Raw genomic sequence first — 18,368 nt, 5'->3', positions numbered from 1 at the left:
GCTCTATTGTGTATTCAGAGGAAAGGAGAAGATGTGATTGAGGGAAGCAAAGGAATTCCCTTTTTGGCAAGCTTCCCTTCTGAGCACAGCACTGCCTTCTGAGACCTGTGCCTCCAAACCTATGCTTACATCTAAAGATTGCTGCAAATGGAGAAGAAAAAGACACCACCCCCTCAAAGCAAATGAACAACAACAAAAAACCTCCTTGAAAATCCTGTGCCTGACTGAAACTAGGGGAGCTATTTCATGCTGTATTACCACAATGATTAATTTTATTTTGAGACTTATAAAAGGACTAATTGCTCTAATAAAAATTAAAAGGCCTTTCCCTACTAAAAAGATCATCTTACAAGCTGATATTTAGTGTTTTCAAGTGACTAATTTAATGGCAGTAACCTTAAAAGGGCCTGATTTGTCAAGCTGTCTCCTCACTGCTGCAGCTTGGGCTACAGCTGCTCCGATGAGAATTGCTCCTTCCTGTGAAACCAAAAGATCTTGTCTGCCAGATTCAAGAGGGACAGTTTATTTGAAAACTATGTCTGGCAGTTACAGCATTAGCTTGAATGAACAGTTCCTCTTTCCTCGAGCTGTTTTACTGCCATGTTTCCAATGTTTGTTTTGCCCTGCCATTTGCACTGCTGTTTAAAAGCATAGGTGACCTCAATTAATGTTGATTTGCTGTTTTCTCTCCTGCTCAGTCTGACCCAGCACCCACTGAAGTCAGAACTCCAATGTGCTTCAGCTGCAGGAGCTGGATATCACTCCACACACTGAAATACAAACAATGACTAAGTCCAAGTGCACGTAAACAGCTGTACACTAATTCTTTCTAGTCCTCTCCTCCTCTTAAAACAAGGGTTTTTCTCATGCTAAAGAGCAGCCCAAACTGAAGAATGAGTTGCCAGTCCAGTGCTCCTCATGACAAAAGCACTGAATGATTCCCTCCCGTGTATATGTATTTTTAAAACACCTGGACACCTTCAGTTAAACTTTTCCAGTCAGCTATTCTGTAGAGAAGCAGTCTCCGTCTTTTAGAAGGTCTTTACCCTTAGCTGCTTAGAAGTGTGTGAGTCATGCAAGAAACATTCAGGATCCTTGAGCAAAGGAACCTTGATCCCCCTATGCAGATTAGGACAACCAGATCCTGGCTGGGGCAATTCACATGCTCTCAGCAGCAGAGGAAAACAAGCACATTCAGTCAGATGACAGGATTACATCAGATTCCATCTGCTGTGCAAAGGTGTTTTATCCAAATAAGTAGAAGATCCCAAGATACAGAATACACTAAAGCCTGACATCCCAGCCTTGTATTCTTATCTCTTTAAAATGCCTTATGGCTAATATCATCTTTTATTCAGCACTATCACCTCTTCAATTTTTCATTTCAATCTCAAAGCTAACATCTTGACTGAGGTTCCTTTTACTGATTAATATACAACAGTAAAATCCATTTTAGGGGCAACTGACACTGCTTTGGGGATTGTACATGACACTAAAATCATGTCAGTGCCTGTTCTGAAGCTATGACTTCAGCCTCTGCGTATTCCAGCTGGCAAACAGGGAGACAAGCACTGGCTGGGATCACAATGCCCCCGAGGGCACCATCCCCTGTGCCTGCCCTCCTGCTGGCTGTGGGGTCACACCCAGCTGGCCTCCACCAGCCTGTGCTGGGACATGATGGGAAAGGGTTTGGCATTCTAGGCTTGGCAATGAGCTCATAATGCCCCTGTGAGCTTGGGACACAGTTGGCTGCAAGTGTCAGGTGAAAGTCCCACATCTCTTTTGAAGCTCGTTTTTTATGTCAGATACACCTGGGCAGTGGGAAGGGACAATTTTACCACAGTTCTGAGGAATCAGAGCCAAGCTGTGGGGAAGAAAGGAAAGAGTGAGGTGGGGAGGTACCCAAATGTGTCACTTGAGTACCTAATGTTTTATGAGTAAGAAGTGACAGGGATGCTGAGGGTTAACTGTTGTCTCCCAGCTCCCTTCTGTACCTGGCAGGAGAGAGGGCTGAGACCTGACCCCTGCCTCAGCCATCTGTGACTGGGCTACTGTCCTCTGGGGCTGATCTCATCAAAGGGAGCTGCTCTTCATGGCATTCTAATATAAAGCCTATCATGGTGCTACCAAGCCATGGTATGAGTTACACATTTATCTAGTGCATTTTCAGAGCTTTTAAAGAAAGATAAACCTTTGTATTTTCTTCTAGACTTTTAATGCAAATGCATATGGCTTTTCTTTTTTCTTTCCCTGCCTGTTATGGTTAAGAAAATCCATTTGCAGCACTTCCATTTTTTACAAGGCTATCTTATGAGGTGCAATACAGAAGGAAAACCTGAAGGTTGCTTTACTGCTCAGTACTCAGGTAAGCCAAGAATCCTCACACTGACTCATGAGATTTAAAGTAAACTTTGAGAACTTTGGGGATTTCTTTCTGCTTTCTCAGCATTTTAGCTTCACAGCACTTACTTCCCTGAAATTTCCAGTAACAAAAACTACGCAATTTTTACTCTTTAATATTTGACAAAGTTTAGGGTAATGTAATACATTGTATACAGGTGATTTCAAATCCAGACACCAGCTATTGTTATACAACTGTTTTGGGAAATGTGGCTCAGCTGTGACAAAAGAAGTTTGAAATGTCATAGCAGTGCAGGAATTGAAAGTGGAACATGGGTTGAATCAATCTACTGTCCTATTTTCCTCTTCTTCTTTCTTGCAACACACAAATAAAATAGAAGCAAAACAGGCACCCAGCCACCCCAGATATTAAGACTTCTAAAGCACTAGTGTGGACAAAGCAGAATAATAAGATATAGTCACTACAGGCTTGATGCCATTGCCAAACAAGCTGCAGTGGCCACCAGGATTACCTTTCTCCAGGCAAGAGCAGTACAACATGCATGACACAGCTCTGCTCCATAGCTTTGAGTATCTTTATCCCCACAGATACCACACCAAATCAGAAAAAAATCAGAAACTTATTCAATTGAGTCAGCTAAGTAAAGGAGTGACATAAGAGACTCTGCTTTTGTGTGTTTGCCACTGAGCAATCTTTATAAGTGGCATTTCCTGGATTGCTGACTTGGCTTCTGGCTGTATCACCCGGAGGTGACAACACAACCTCCAGGAAATGGGGTGAAAATGCACTCTCCTCTGATGAGCTGTAGCCACACACTTCTGTAGCTTTCACTTAAGCAGTGAACACAATTGCTGTGCCACACATAGTAACTCTGAGAGAAACAGGTCCCTGAAGTTTTAGAAAGGGAACCACACTGGAAAAGGGAAGTGTCTTGGGCAGCGTTCTCTGGAAGAGCTGTCTCTAGAGGTTGCTTGGGAGACAGCTTCTGGCTAATATCCTGTCCCAAAACCAGAGCAATATCTCTGTCAGGTTTAGGGAAATGGACAGGACTGAAGTTCTTGAGCCTGCCTTCCCCCATCTCTCAGAGAGAATATCAGGTCTCCATCTTTTTGTCCATGGCAATAGAGAGAATCATCTGATGCTGCACTAGCAAAATCATAGAGAAGTTGAATGAAAAGATGTGTCATTCTCTCAATAGCCAAGACTGGCTCACATATGTAAATTTTACACATCCCCTGCTAGAACCCAACATTCTTGCTCAGCAGTTCCTGTCTGCTTCAAACAGAAAGCATCTGCTGGGGAGGGTGATTTTTCTGCTGGTTGATAGGAGATCTCAGATGTTCCTAATGTTGGACTTCCAAGATGACATGAGTTTTTCACACTCAACTGTCTGGTGATGGCTTCATGGATGTCAGTAGAGCTAAAATAACACTTTTTTTTTTATTTACCTAGATGGGGTTTAATCTGTATATTTTTACTAGCACTGAAAGATAAATGCTCTTGTGACTCTACTTCTGTTTCCAATCTGTAAAGGCACTCTTTAAAAGTAAATTCTCAGATATTACTCACGTGAGTGACATTTATGCAATCTCAGTAACCACAAAGGTTTGCGCCTTATTTTTTAGGATGCTATGTCAAGTCAGACACAGAAAATAAACCTGACTTTCTAAGCCTATGTGCATGTAAGTCCATATGAATCCATTGGACATAAGTCCAATACTTAGACGGCCTTAAAAATAGGTTCCTCTACTTTGAAATTCAAAGATATAAATAATTTTAAATTACATTAAATGGACTGGTGTAGGAATCAGGTCCAGTTTGTACTTGAGTAGCTGACACAAAAAAAAAAAAAAAAAGTTGCTCTCTTTTGCAATTATTATTGCAATTTTTCAATATTTTAATAATTTAAAATGTTGAGGTTGATATTTTATGGATCTCAGAAACTCAGGGTCATAAACAACTCGTTTTTTAAGCCAAAGTTTCAGGTGGGTTTTAGGCCAAGGTTTCAGGTGGTTTCAGGTGAGACTGTTATTTTTTCAATTTACAGATCTTCTGTTATGAGAAATATATTCTGGATTATGTCTTGTCATTCAAATAATTAGTTTCAATATTAGAATAAAACAACAATAGCAATATTAATAATAATAAACAGCAATTACTTTAAATAATTTTTGAACTAGACTGAATCTGACTTCCAGAAGCAAGTAAATATTGTTATTCTTTTTTCATACAGGTGAAATCTGAGACCAACCAAGAGGTAAAGCTACACAATACAAGAAAAAGAAGAGCTAGAACTGGGATTTTAAGCTTCTTAAACTATTATCTCCTATTTCTGTAAAGACTTGATGGCTATGCCTTGCTAGATTTTCATTAAAATATGTATTTAAATAACAACTTGAATACATGATAAAAAATGCTAAATGTTTTTCAGATCATTTTTTAATTCATATTTACATTTAGCTAAGCGTAGCATAGCATAATGACTGTGAACTGAAGTTCCAGCTCTGTAGTTTGTTTGTTTATGGCACACCACGTGTTCCCATGGAAACAACCCACTGTGTCTATGGTAACACGCACACTGGAATAAACTGTGAAACCAAAAAGAGGAAGTTAGTAAGCCCAAGTTCTAAGAAGAACTTGTCAAAATGGAATACTTCCTGTAATGAAAATCTGTTATAATCCACTGGGCGATTGTCACAAATCCTTGTTTCAATCTTGGATCTGCTGGAGGATCCCAGATACTCAAATATGCAGCTCTGCTGAGGTGAGCACGTTCTCTTACCTTGGGGACTGCATTTATTTCAAGCCATCAACAGAGCTTATGCTCATCTGCCCACAAAAATATCCTGCAAAGGGTTGGGGTTTTCCTACATTGTACAAAAAACTACAAAATTACTAGGTTTTTTTCCCCTGTATTTAACTTGTTCACGAGAATTCTTTATGCCATTTAAAAAACAAACAAAGCTTTGCCACAGTAGAAGATATCCACATAATCCTATGCTAACATTTTCCGAAGTTGTTTGGAGTCACCATCTGGAGATATTGATCTCTCTCCATTAACGACAGCGAGGACTTAAGTTTGTAGGCTTTGGTAAACTGAATTTCACAATAGTGAAATGCTCAAAATAGCCTTTATAAATACCATCCCTCAAACATTCAAAGCAAGTGCACCATTTGAACACAAACTGTGTGTATTTGTTCTTAAATTAAAAACCAGAACAGTCCTTCATTAAAACTACTTCACAAATTGTTGGAGTTCAAAAATTCAAGGCCTTTTTATATTTTGAATTTCACTATAGATGCACCCTGATTATGAGCTCTTACTGAAAATTGACCACAGAAGGAAGTTAAATGGGTCAAAATTTTATATGTAAATAAATACACATATAGATTTTGAAATATATTTGGTCACAACTGACAAAAATAAATGTATTGGGGAAAAAATAATGCATTTGGTGTTTGCCACTCAGAGATCATTATTCAAATTTTGTAACATTTCCTGTAGCATTGGCTCTGGTCCAGGAGGTGAAAATGCCCTACATGAGCTTTGGTCCATCAAGAATTTGATCTTGTGTTTTCAGATTTCCTGCCTAAATCTTTCTTCAACAAACATTTTTCCCAGTCTTAATCGCGCTAGCAATGAATCTGGAACAATTTGCAGGACAAAAGTTAGTAGGTGCAAAAGCTCTGTCTCTGAATTCACCTTTGTTAAATGCAGAATTCTTCCAAAGCAGCAGAAGGTTTTTAACAGGAAACTCCAAGGAAAAGCTTGTATATATTTATGTGGCCCCATAAAGTTTATGGACTCTTGCACGTTCTTACCAAATGAGGTTGTGCCTCAGTGCACATTTGACCCATCCACACCTGGTGTGAGAACAAACTTGGATTTTAACTGGGTGGAGCACACATCCATAAAGCAATTACTCAGAAGTCTTACACAGCAGTTGCATAATTCCTTTTCTGTATCATAAAGCAAGTGATGTGCAAGAGAAAGCAAAATTGTGCTTAACTTAAACTTTGTGGTCAGGAGGCAGCAGATTATACCACAATTTTCTGTTCTACTGTGCCATTATACTGTTGTGAAATTATGGAATTCAAAATCTCCATGCTGGCAGAAACCTGGGGAAACAAAGTAAACATTCATGACCAGATGTTAATGTTTCTGTTAATGATTTTCAAAATGCATTGCAAAATCTGAAATCCTTAGAAATACCATCTCTTTTTTTTTCCATCAAAGCAAGGATTCCCAAGAAACCCAGTGGCAAAATGTTTTAATCAAAATAGTTAAGATTTCAGTGAAAAAATATATTGTCTTTCAATTTTGCAATTAAAAATTGAACTTTTCAATGATATGCAGAAATTTACTTTTGATTATGTTCTGTTTTTTTAGCTAAAAAGATTGTGGCAGCCGTGCTACTCTGACCAATTCAGATTAGATCTTAAATTACCACTAAAAAACATTTTTACAGCATTTAAGCACTGCTATCAGAATAGCAATATAAGTTACTGTAACCTCTTGGAAGTTTCCTACAAACACAATGGAGCCATATTCCATTTTTCACAATATCTTTATTAATAATCTAAAGGAACATATCAGTTAAGGTTGAAGGTCATATTACATTGAGGCATATTTCCAAAATTCCAGAAGAAGTGTAAAAGGAAAAAATGTTCCAAAACACAATTTCCAATAAGAGGCATACATCCAGATAATAGCAAGGCCAGAATTACTTGGGATTGGTAAAGGAAAAAGAAATCATAAAAGACTTTTCACTTTAAGGTGCCAGCTCTAAAACCTGACTGGATTTTGCACTGCATTATGAGAGACTGTCCCCTTCTACATCAATTTGGATCCATGAGAGTTGGATGATTTCATCCTATGGATATTTGGGCTGATTGCTACATCAGTGGCTGAAAGCCCCCAGGGAAAGCACATCTTGTCTCCGGGTATTTCTGGGTATCACACTAAATCTGGCTTACCATCTCTACCCCATCTCCTTGACTCATCCCACATGTCACATCTAATCAGACTGCTCATGAAGCAACTGCTACTTTCTTACTCTATAAATATTTGGTGAATAGTTTGGACAAGTGATACTCAGCTGATGATTTGTTTGCAAACTAATCATTCCAGCTATTCATCACTCGGTCTTTGTTATTCACAGTTGTTCACCCAGGTCACAGTCTTAAAGACATCTGAAAAATTGTGATAATTGTTTTTGGAGGAAGAGGACAGTTTGGATATTTTTATTTATCTATTTTAATTACCCACATAATGGAATAATCAGAATAGTGAATATTTATTTTTAAAAAATAGTAATTGCATTTCTATATTTTCTGACCTCTGACCAAATAAACAAAAAGATTAAGAGGAAACTAATGAATGGAATTGGCATTTTATACACTCAGATGTCATTGGAACAAGATCTACTAATAAATCTTGAAGGGGAAGAATTTTGTACCACTGTATGAATCATGAAGCAAGTGCTTTTGATCATATTACAGGAAAATCATAATTGGAAAGCCAAAAGAAAAAAAAGGAAATAAAACCCCACAAAAAATATAACAAAAAATATAACCAAAAAATAATAAAAATGCCAAGGCATTTTAATGAACCATCACTTATTTATGTGTAGGTTTGTGGAAGAAAAAAGTGGGAGAGGGGATGTTTCTGATGACTTCTGACACTAAATCCCAGAACACACGTTTTTAAAGTGCATGGTCACATCTGTGATTTTAAAGATGACTCATTTTTCACTGGACCATGCCTATTTTCATCTATTCACTCCCAATGGACGTGGCCAAATGAGGCAGCTTAAGGAGCTTCCCTTCCCTGCTGAGCCTGGGGACTGAGTGTGAGTTTGTGCTGCGGCCCCAACACAGCTCTGCTCCAAGCACTATTTTAGTCATTGATTGCAAGAGGTTTGGAGCACTTCACACAACCAGCTGGCATGTTTGAGCTTCTAAATAGCAACTCTTTGAGGGGCCACAGCCTGCTCACTTGCAACTGTTATAAATAATCATACATATAGAAGTCAGAACAAAATTATTCTTGCCTGCATTCATTTGTCCTTAACAGTTAAATGGGGCCAGATTAGAAGAATAATTTTCCAATGTATATCTAAATAACTGATACAGGAGACATGGAGACAAAAAAAATTTAAATATTTGTATTTCTTATACTCCTAAAGTCCTAACAACAGTAAAAACAATTGTTATTTTTCTGTGCAAAAATACCTGTTTATTTTTTATATTTTAAAACATATTTTTTACATTTTTATATTTTATAAATATTTTATATTTTTTATATTTTAAAACATACTCCTTCACTTCCTGTTTGGTGACAAAGGCTCCTTGCTGTGGTCTGTGTTGTCTATGGCAGCCCTGAACATGTTTGTTTGACTCTATTTTGAATTAAAATACAACATATTACAAAATCATAGTAGAATTATCAAGAAGGCAATTCAGCATTGAGCCTTTAAGATGTTTTTGAATAATTAACCTAATAATAAACCTACCAAATGTGTTCCTCAGGAGGAAAACAGGCATAAGTAGTAGCAAATTATTTACATAAAAGAGAAAGAAAAGATTACACTCCAGATGAGGAAGCTGAAATTCCTTGTTGTATTTTGTTATGAAAAAGTGTAAATTCTAAATCTGTTTAGAAGACTTATGTTTCTACTGGGTTCTGCTGAGAGATTGAGTAACTAAAGACAACTGTAATTTCCTGAATTCAGCTGAAGACGTTCACCTTGGATGTCTTTAATAATTTTGCATAACATCACAGCCCAAAACCACACCACTCAAACAGGTGGTAATATGTGATTACAAAAACCACCTCACTCTTCTGTGTTCTTGCAGTTAAAGAAAGAGGTTTAAAATAGAATAATTGAGGCAATCAGGTAAGAAGTTTCTAGCAATCAAGGACTGTGCGGAAGTCATGGAAACTTGCCCTTTACTGAGTAAAAACTGTAATAATCAAAATTGCCTCATACTTTTTACAAAGTCAAATATAAGAATACCAATCAGTCTTGGCACTGCAGTATAGATAGAAATGTATATTGTCAGGATAAGTAGTAATATAAAATGAAGATAGAAGACAGCTACTACACAACAGCAAATGACTAGGAAATAACATAGTCTGGAAATTAAATTTTCAAACAGTCACTTCATTCAAGCCCAGAAACAACCTTCCATTAGGAGAAGTGGTAGGGAAAAAGAATCAGTTACAGGGAAATCTGACATGTTTACAGGAGTGATATTTTGTTGTAAGCGTATGGTGAGAGGCAGTGAATTTGCTGATCAGGAGGCTCCTACGGCAAGTGTTAACTCTCCTTAGGGGAGACATGAAGAGAAAATGAGAGAAATATCAATTAATGAACATTAAAACTTGTCATCAATTTCAAGCTAATTTAATATAAAGAAAATGAAAAAAAATTTCAAAGTTGTTGGCTTTATATAAACAGCAAGAATTTGCTAGAACAGGTGCCAGCCTATTTATCCCAGAAAACCATTCAGACAGAAGTCAGTCTAGAATGCCAACATCCAATTTGCTCATATTGCTAATACCAGTTGGTACAGTGGGAAAAAGACTTCACTTTTTAAGTTCATTTACTCTTTGACTTTTGTAGGTCTTGTAAATTCCTCCTTATTACAGGCCTGGGGGCAAATCTACAGCTGGTGTCTACACTGTTTTACACAGTCCCTCTGAACAAATATAAGGTACCAATTCCCTTATTTTTTTTAATGCCAAACATATATTCTGGTTATTTTCATGGTCCTGGACTTTAAGTTCAATTTATAGCACATTTTTTCACTAGACACTCAAGTTTGCTGTAGTTTGCTGTGGTTTTTTTTTGTTTGTTTGTTTTGGTTTTTGTTGTTTTTGATAACAAAACACAAGAATTGGATGTGTTCTGAGGCTTTGAGCTCAAAGCAAATACTTAATATTGCTAGATTTGCAATAAAATCATTAAAACTGCTGACAATGCAATTTAACTCAGTTTACAACCTGTCCTGCTTTTTTTCCTCTTGAAATCTAATGCAAATTCAAATCATGAGATGAACATCTGCAGCCCTTTCTGATCCTTTATTTTCTGTTTGAACTCTGAATCCCTTCTAGTTTTTGTTAATTCTTTCTTGTTTTTTCTTTGCAAACCTTTTGCAAGATTTTATAATGAATTACAGTAAACAAGCAAGCCACCATTTGGTTAATTTTGAAAAACAGGTGCCATGTGGGGAGAGAGCTGGTGCAGGACATGCTCAGGAAACAATGCACTATTGTCTTTGAGGTAAATTGCTACATTGGAGGTTAATTAAACAGAAAATGCCAACACTTTTGGACTGTTGCTGTGTTCATCAAGACAGTGTAGATTCATGGTGTAGAATAGCTGATTTATGGGAAGATGGAATTTTCTGCATCATCAAAATCAGCCCAGAGTTATCTGTAATTCAATTCCCCATTTAGCAGGTGGGAATATTGGTTCTTACTTCCAAGAAAAACTAAAAGATCACCAAATTATAAAAAACATTACTTATTCTAGTTTAAACATTTTAAAGCTTTAAACAGAAACCCCCAGAGGTGTGGACTTTCCACAGTGAATGTTCTTAATGACAGATTTGAATAACATCTGTGAGTAACAGCTTCACATAGCTTGGGTGTCTAGAGGGGGGTCAGAACCAGATCATTTCCTGAGGTCTTTTCAGATCCTGAGGCTTTAGGAGTTTTTTTTATAGGTGAGCTCTTCTTAGGGATGCAATCTGGCTTCCAATCACCATTTCCAGACCTGGGTAGGACTTCTAGGACAGAGACACCGCTGTCTCTCCTCTCTAGTGCCTGGTGGTTGTGATGCTGACTCATGACATAAGTTCCTGCTGAGAACCAGAGGGGACTTAATTAATGCCTCACTATTAGCACATAAAAAGACATTTCTCATCCTTCCACTCCCACTTTGACCAAAATTTCAGCAAGGATATGAGAAAGGCAATAAAACCACAAAAAAGAAAAGAAAAAATGTATCAAAACTAGTCAATTCCCAGAAGCTTCTTTTGTTCCAAGTTGTCATTTTCCAGACAAAGGAAAAAAAACCCTTAACTAAGTAATGTGAACTAAATGGAGAGACCAAAGAAATATTAATCTGGAATCACATCTAATTGTGATAGTCTGGACACATATTTATGCATTCATAAGAGTGAAATGAAAAGACAGATGTCATCATTACGTTTTTTTACTCAAAGCTCCCACTTCTTACAGTCATAACTACACTGAGTGTTAGAGGAATAAAGAAAAATAAAAATGAGAGTGGTATGTGTGATTTGGGGATACACAATAATAATTGTCATTGTATTTTACAATTGTTGTGTCAACCAGGCAACAACAACAACCAATTAACTAACCAACCAACCAAAACAAAACAAAACAAAAAAAAACCCAGAAAAAAATGGTAAGAAAAGAAACCACACAAAGCCTGGAAACTACTCTGACTCCCCCGGAGCCCAGGACAAGTAATAACTACAGCAGCTTTGACATTTCAGAAAGGTTTCCACTGTGGTTTTACACTAGAACCAGATCTAATTAGTTTCTGATGATCCTATTCTCATTTTAGAAAGAAATAAAATCTGATGTAAGTTTTAAGGAAGATAAAAATACTAAGAAATAGGAAGGGAGAATTGTACGTATTTTTTTCTTGAAGTGATAAGGAGACATTCAGGTTGGTTTGTGCAATTTTAACACTTTTGGCAGAATAAGTCCTACCCTCCTCTTCTACACAAAAAAAAAAAAAAAAAGTCTTCTGTGGAATGGGGGACACAGTACAGAGTTTGTAAAGCAGCCAACCCTACCTACTTTCAGGTAGCTGTCACCAGCAGGCATCTGCAGAAGCTGGTTCTGGTAACCTGAAGTCTTTTCACTGATTCTGGATGGGAATTGCAGGACTGTCCTCATAATGGGAGCACCTCACCTCTGTAGGACTAACCCAGCTGAGAGATGCACAATGGTTCATATGAATGAATGGTTGCTATGAATGAAGCCTGAACCTGGGCTGGTATATTCTAAAATGTCAGTTTTCAAAAGTATGAGTAAGTATGGTAATATGTACTTATTTACCACAGGACTTTTGACAGTTGCTTGAAGAGTAGCTACAATGATGAGAGGCCCAAACTATTCCCAGCTGTAACAGAAAATGTAGCAGCCACAAACTGCATCTTAGAAAGTTTCTTTTGGTGAAAGAGAGAATTTTTTTCCACTGGAAGGATGAAGAAATGCTAGAAAAGTCAGTCCAGGGGGCTGTGGAGCCTCCATCCAAGGACATTTTAACAATTTAGGGTAGACAAAGCCATTGTTGACGTGATTTAGAGCTGGTGACAGATCTGCCTCAAGCAGGAGACTGGAGTGATTCAGAGATCCCCTCCCACCCACGTTTCTGTTCCCTGATTCTGTGGCTCAATGAGGATTTTTTCCTCCACTATCATAGCAGATGCTAAACAAATCAGCATGTCAGTTGGGTCATCCCATTCAGAAAAATGCAATAAATATTCCAGCTCTTAGTGAAATGCTTCAACAGATGTGTGTTTTGCATTCTTCTATAAATGCCTCTCCATGAAAAACAAATTTTGTTGGTGTGAGACTGGAACTTCTCCTTTGGTTATTCATCCTTACAGAGTGATGTTTGTAGCAACACTGCTGTGCCCCTGTGCCTACTGGTACAAAGGCAATTTGTAGCCAAAAAGGGAAAGTAATAGATCACCCAGCACTTAGAATCTGCATGCATCTTAAATTTCAATTTCAATCTGAAGATCTAATACATACTTCTGAAACTAGTTATGTGTAAATGGTCCCTTTAGCACCTAAATCAATGTTGCATTGTTCTGACCTTTTGTACAGATGTTTTACATTGAAAAAAACAGACCTCTTTATATTACAAGGATGTCAGTGCAGTATAAAGTCAGTTAAAGGAATTGAATAGGAAAATCTTACCTGGTAAAGCTACACTTTCTATGTATGGACTCACCAAACATGAATCATATGTGATATTTGAACAAAGCATAAAACTAAATGTTATTTTATAGCAGGGGTTTAAAACCAGAAATAAAACAGGAAGGGATACTCTTCTTACCATGATGCCTTTTACTGTCAGTTCTACTATAAAGGGAATATATCAGTTCCTGGTACCTAGGGGGGAAAAAACCAACAACACAACCCTGACTGAATTAAGCTTGTTTCAATAAATTAAAAATCCTCTACAAGTCAGTGATTTGAAGAGCTGGTAGGAGTCACCACTTGACTTCCAAAGAAAGTGCAGCATCTGTGGGGGTGAAAAGTCAGATCCTCTGGGCTCTGACTCTCTGAGAGAAAGGTTTTTCCAGAACAGCCGGTCAACCTTCAGCCCAGCCACCACTGCCACTTCTCCCTCCTCGTCTCCTTCAGGAGATCCCTTCTTCTAGGACTTGGAGAGGATTTCTAAAACATTGCACAGGACCTGCCCTGAGCCATGACTGTCCCCCACCCCACTAGCTCTCTGTTGGTAAGGGACTCTCACTTCTCATAATTTGGGTGCAGATGAATGACAGAAGAATTTTGTGAATGGACTGGAAAGCCCCAGGAGAATCCCAGTCCCTGTTTCTGAAACAAGCACAAGAAGTTTTCTTGGGGTTAATCCTTACCTAAAGACCAAGGTATATGAAAGATGTCTCTAGACTGTATTTCAGAATGTGCCTTCAAATTGTTCTGCTCTCATAATTTCTCTATTGTAGCATTCAAGTGATAATCACTTTTCAAAAGAAAACAAAATTTTTTTCTTATGTTGAAGGCAATTTTTGATTAAAGACTGTTTTTATTTTACAATCCAAAACAATTAATTTGATTAATGATCACATTTTCTCTTGAAAATAATCTCAGCAATTTTTTTTTCCTTAGGCTTAATTTTAAGAACTTGGTGTCTAAATATCCACCAAGGTTTTACTATGCCTGGCTGTGAAGCATGATTCAAATACTTCACACACTGCTGTTTTCCTGACGTTGGAGGGGAAGAGCTGTTTTCTAATATGAGCAATGGATTTGTAATCTATTCATTTGGGCTGAGGTGTTTAATTTTAGGCAGCCAAGTTTCTTGTCTCAAGTCCTTTGTGCCTCAGATTACCTACTTCTAAAAAGGATATAATGTTCTGTGTTTATCTCCAAGCACTGACAGGAGGTTTACTTAATTTACATCAGCAAAGTACTTTGCAATCCAAGTAAAACGTGCCCATTTAAATGCAATGCTTTATTACAAGACAGGAGTAAATGCTACTGTCATTTATCCCGGTGTCAAATGTGACTAATCCCACAGAAAAGCAAGGAATTGCACATGAGAAAAGGCAGTGGAGAATCAAACACGTGATCCCCTTGGGTATCAAAGTGAAGCTCAGAAAAAAATTATAGGTTAGAAAGGATCTTTAAGATCTTTTAGTCTAAACGTCAGTGACAAGCCCACCACTAAACCCTGCCCCTGAGAGACTCATCTACAGGTCTTTTAAATACCTCCAGGCATGGTGAATACACCACTTCCCTGGGTAACATGTCTCAGAGCTCCTCAATCCTTTTGGGGAACAAATTTTTCCTAATTTCCAATCTAAACCTCCCTGGCTGCAACTTGAGGCCATTTCCTCTTGTCCAGTCGGTAACAGCCTGAGATGAGGGGATGAGAGGGGGATAAGAGGGGGATGAGAGGCCAATCCCCCCGTCTATAACCTCCTTTTTCAGGTGGTGATCCAGAGCAATGAAGTCTTCCCTGAACCTCCTTTTCTCCAGGCTGAGCCCCTCTCATCCTCATATGAGGCTGGTGTGGCCCAAACTCTTCCCCAGCGTCGCTGTCCTTCTCTGGGCACACTCTAGTGCCTCAGTGGAATCACAGAGTTCTATTTGCACTCCTTGGCTCCTCGTTTCCCTCCCGAGAGCCCTGGGCCATGGCTCGGGCCGTGAGGTAGCGGGTGCCCAGCGGGGCCATGAAGGAGCGGCTGCCCAGAGGGCAGGGGGTGATGGCGGTGCCCAGCGGGCCGTGAGGGAGCCTGGTGCCCGGCGGGCAGGGGGTGCTGGCGGTGCCCAGTGGGGCCGTGAGGGAGCGGGTGCCTGGCGGGCGGGGGGTGCTGGCGGTGGCCGGCGGGCTGTGAGGGAGCGGGTGCCCGGCGGGCAGGGGGTGCTGGCGGTGCCCAGTGGGGCCGTGAGGGAGCGGGTGCCCGGCGGGCAGGGGGTGCTGGCGGTGCCCGCTGCCCCGCCAGGCCCTGGCAGCGGCCGCACGGTGCCGTCACTGCTGCCAGCTGAGGCTGAGCAGCTCAGGCAGCAGCAGAAATCCCCTGGCCTTACAGTAAGTCCTGTGACACGCTATCGTTTGACTGCATTAGCTCAAATGACGGGGATATAATTGACCAAGCGCTGCCCGGAGCGGTGACTCAGCCCGTGCCAGCCGGGCCCAGCGGCTCCCCAGGGAAAGCTGGTGGCTGTGCTGGGGGGGATGCTCCACACAGGGCCAAAACTAGGGGAGGGAAGCATTTATGAAACTGATTTCAAAACCAAAAGTGAGTGAGGGTCAGAAACGAGAGGCCAAAGTGAAGAAATACGGGAGGTGAACAGAAATAACAGGGTCAGAAGTTATTTCTGGCATCATATCTGGCGACTGTGTTTGAGCATTGGTGATTAACGTATCAGTTATGCCTGAGTGTGATGCAAGAGGCTCGGTGAGTGCTCTGCCTGTGTGTTCAGCTCTCCAGCCTGTCCACTTTGTCCAGACAAAATCCCAACATAAAAGGCTTATCTTGCAAATTAGCCAGCACAGTCATCCCAGGGATTTATTTATTTTAAGCTGTGGGCCCCAGGGACAGACACACCCATTTTTTAAAAAAACAAAAAACTACTGCCCTCTGCAATAGGAGTTTCTGATTTTTTTCCCCTTAATTAACTTTTTTTCCCAAAAGTGGCCAAAAACTTCAGTACATGATACAGTGGCAAGACCAACAATGAAGGAAACCCAAACCTGTCTCTATTGCATCTTGGTTTAATGTCATAGTAGGACCCAGGTCTGTTATCTCTGTGCACAGTGGTTGTGGTGAATGTGGAAGTGTGAAGTGAAATGAAATAAGGGTTGGTGAGAAGTTCAGGAGGAAAGAGAGTTAGTAACACTCTGAAACACTGTCAGGGAAGTGAAAGCACAAACTGGTAAGTAGCAGTAAAAAATCAGACTATAAAGTAGAAAAATAGAAAATAAAATGAATTAAGAATTAGAGCATTTTGAAAGAATGAATGGGTCAAAAGAGATTGTTGCAGAATATAGCTCAGGACCTAACCCTATACAAATGCATGCCTGTATTCGTAGTGGGATGGGTGGCAGGGATGAGATACCTGACATGTTTGCAGAACAGTTGGGCCCTTGCAGGATGTGCTGATTTTTTCGAGAGCTTTGCCTTCTCAGAACTGCTTAATAACTATAATTTGAAATAGCCAAGAACACATGATAGTGTGAATCATGGCTCCTGTGGCAAACCTGTGGTAAGAAGTTGTGCCAGCAGCAGTGTAACAGTTTATTAGAAGGTGAACATATGCTTTTCATCCAAAAAGGGACATTGCAAAGGAATTTTGAAGACTGAGAGTCCATTAATCAAAAGAATATGTTTCTGTTTGAAAAATAAAAATTCCTTCATGTACCCAAACACAAATTATCCACCTACTGCTTTGGGTCATTTCTACTAAACAAAGCTTTTTCTTCTTTGAAAAGACAGAACTAGCAATACTCAACTGTACACCTCACTAAAAATATGTTAAATCTTTAATTGCACAAATGTTCCAATAAGTTAAAGAAGGTGGCCTAAAGCACTGAAATTTGCTATTCAACAGCTTGTCAAAGGCTTTGAAAGACTTTATAAAGAAGAATACTTTCTAACTGAAGATTTCTGCAGATAAATGTAGAGGGTCACATTCTTAACTGGTATAAAAATGAGGTAAGTCCAATTAGATTATTCTAATTTATGATCTTGAGACATTTTTGAGACAGTATCCTAATTGAAGCTTGAGATATTTTTCCATTAAAGGCCCTTCTCCCATGAGACTTACAAAGTGATACTTTTTTACTTTTTTACCTTTTTTTTGCCTAAAAATCAATTATTTTATTGCTTTTAATTTTCAGTCTTAAAAAAGTGAAAGTAAGAGATTCTTAATAGGTGAATCAAAGGTGATATTTCTCGCTCAGGGCCTGAGTAAAAGAACCAAGTACCAGGTCTTTCAAGATAGTAGAAATTTGAGATGATTTCCCTTAAAAGCTTCTAAGATTTTTTGAGAAACAGTATTAAGAATATAAACACTTCTTCTTTCTATTTGCAAAACTGTGTTGTCTGCCCTATCAGAATGCTTCTTGTAACAATTCCTGGATTGCATTTCCTGATGACATAGAAAACAAATTGCAACTTTCTGGTTTAAGTTGCAATTTTTCTCTTGCCCTAATGAGTTGAAAATATATTCTCTACCATATATAGGTATACAGAACAGTTTAAAGGTGAACCACAGCCAAGTTTTCAACCCTATGAGCTTGCATAGGCAAGAATTTAAATCTGACTTCAGCATGAGGATTCCATCATGTGATGAACAGCAATAAGCAAACTTGTGGACTAAATCAAGTTTGATTTAAGAATTTTAGCCCCAGTCCCTGCTCTGAGACATCAGGTTTTGGACCAGATTGTATCAGAGGGTGTGAAAGGGAAGTTGTTGCATTGCTGCTTAGGGAACTGCAGGGCATTTATTTATCCACAAACATTTAAACACAGAATGTAGTTGTTATTCAAACAGAAGTCCAGAGGGTTGGATTCCCCAGAGCCTTAATCAGCCTACATGCATCAATTTTACACCAGTGCATTGTCTCCTTGAGAGATACCAGTCAAATCACAGTGATATCTAAAATCTCCAGTTTCAGACCATAGTTTAAAAAAAGCAGAATCTAAACCATCTTTTCCAGTAAAGAATTCTTGCTCAAAATGTCTCCATTTCAGT

The 18,368-nt window shown here is 39.0% G+C and overlaps 1 long non-coding RNA gene across 1 annotated transcript; it reads left to right on the top strand.

Moving 5' to 3' along the window:
- Window positions 1–1,777: 1,777 nt before the first annotated feature.
- Window positions 1,778–4,697, top strand: LOC135443025 (uncharacterized). The gene is made up of 4 exons (XR_010438766.1): window positions 1,778–1,890; window positions 1,982–2,136; window positions 2,269–2,365; window positions 4,596–4,697. It is a non-coding gene; the product is annotated as an uncharacterized LOC135443025 (long non-coding RNA).
- The last annotated feature ends 13,671 nt before the right edge of the window (window positions 4,698–18,368 follow it).

Source organism: Zonotrichia leucophrys, chromosome 2, assembly GCF_028769735.1.
Source record: "Zonotrichia leucophrys gambelii isolate GWCS_2022_RI chromosome 2, RI_Zleu_2.0, whole genome shotgun sequence".
NCBI lineage: Eukaryota > Metazoa > Chordata > Aves > Passeriformes > Passerellidae > Zonotrichia > Zonotrichia leucophrys.
This window is presented reverse-complemented; position numbering and strand designations above follow the sequence as displayed.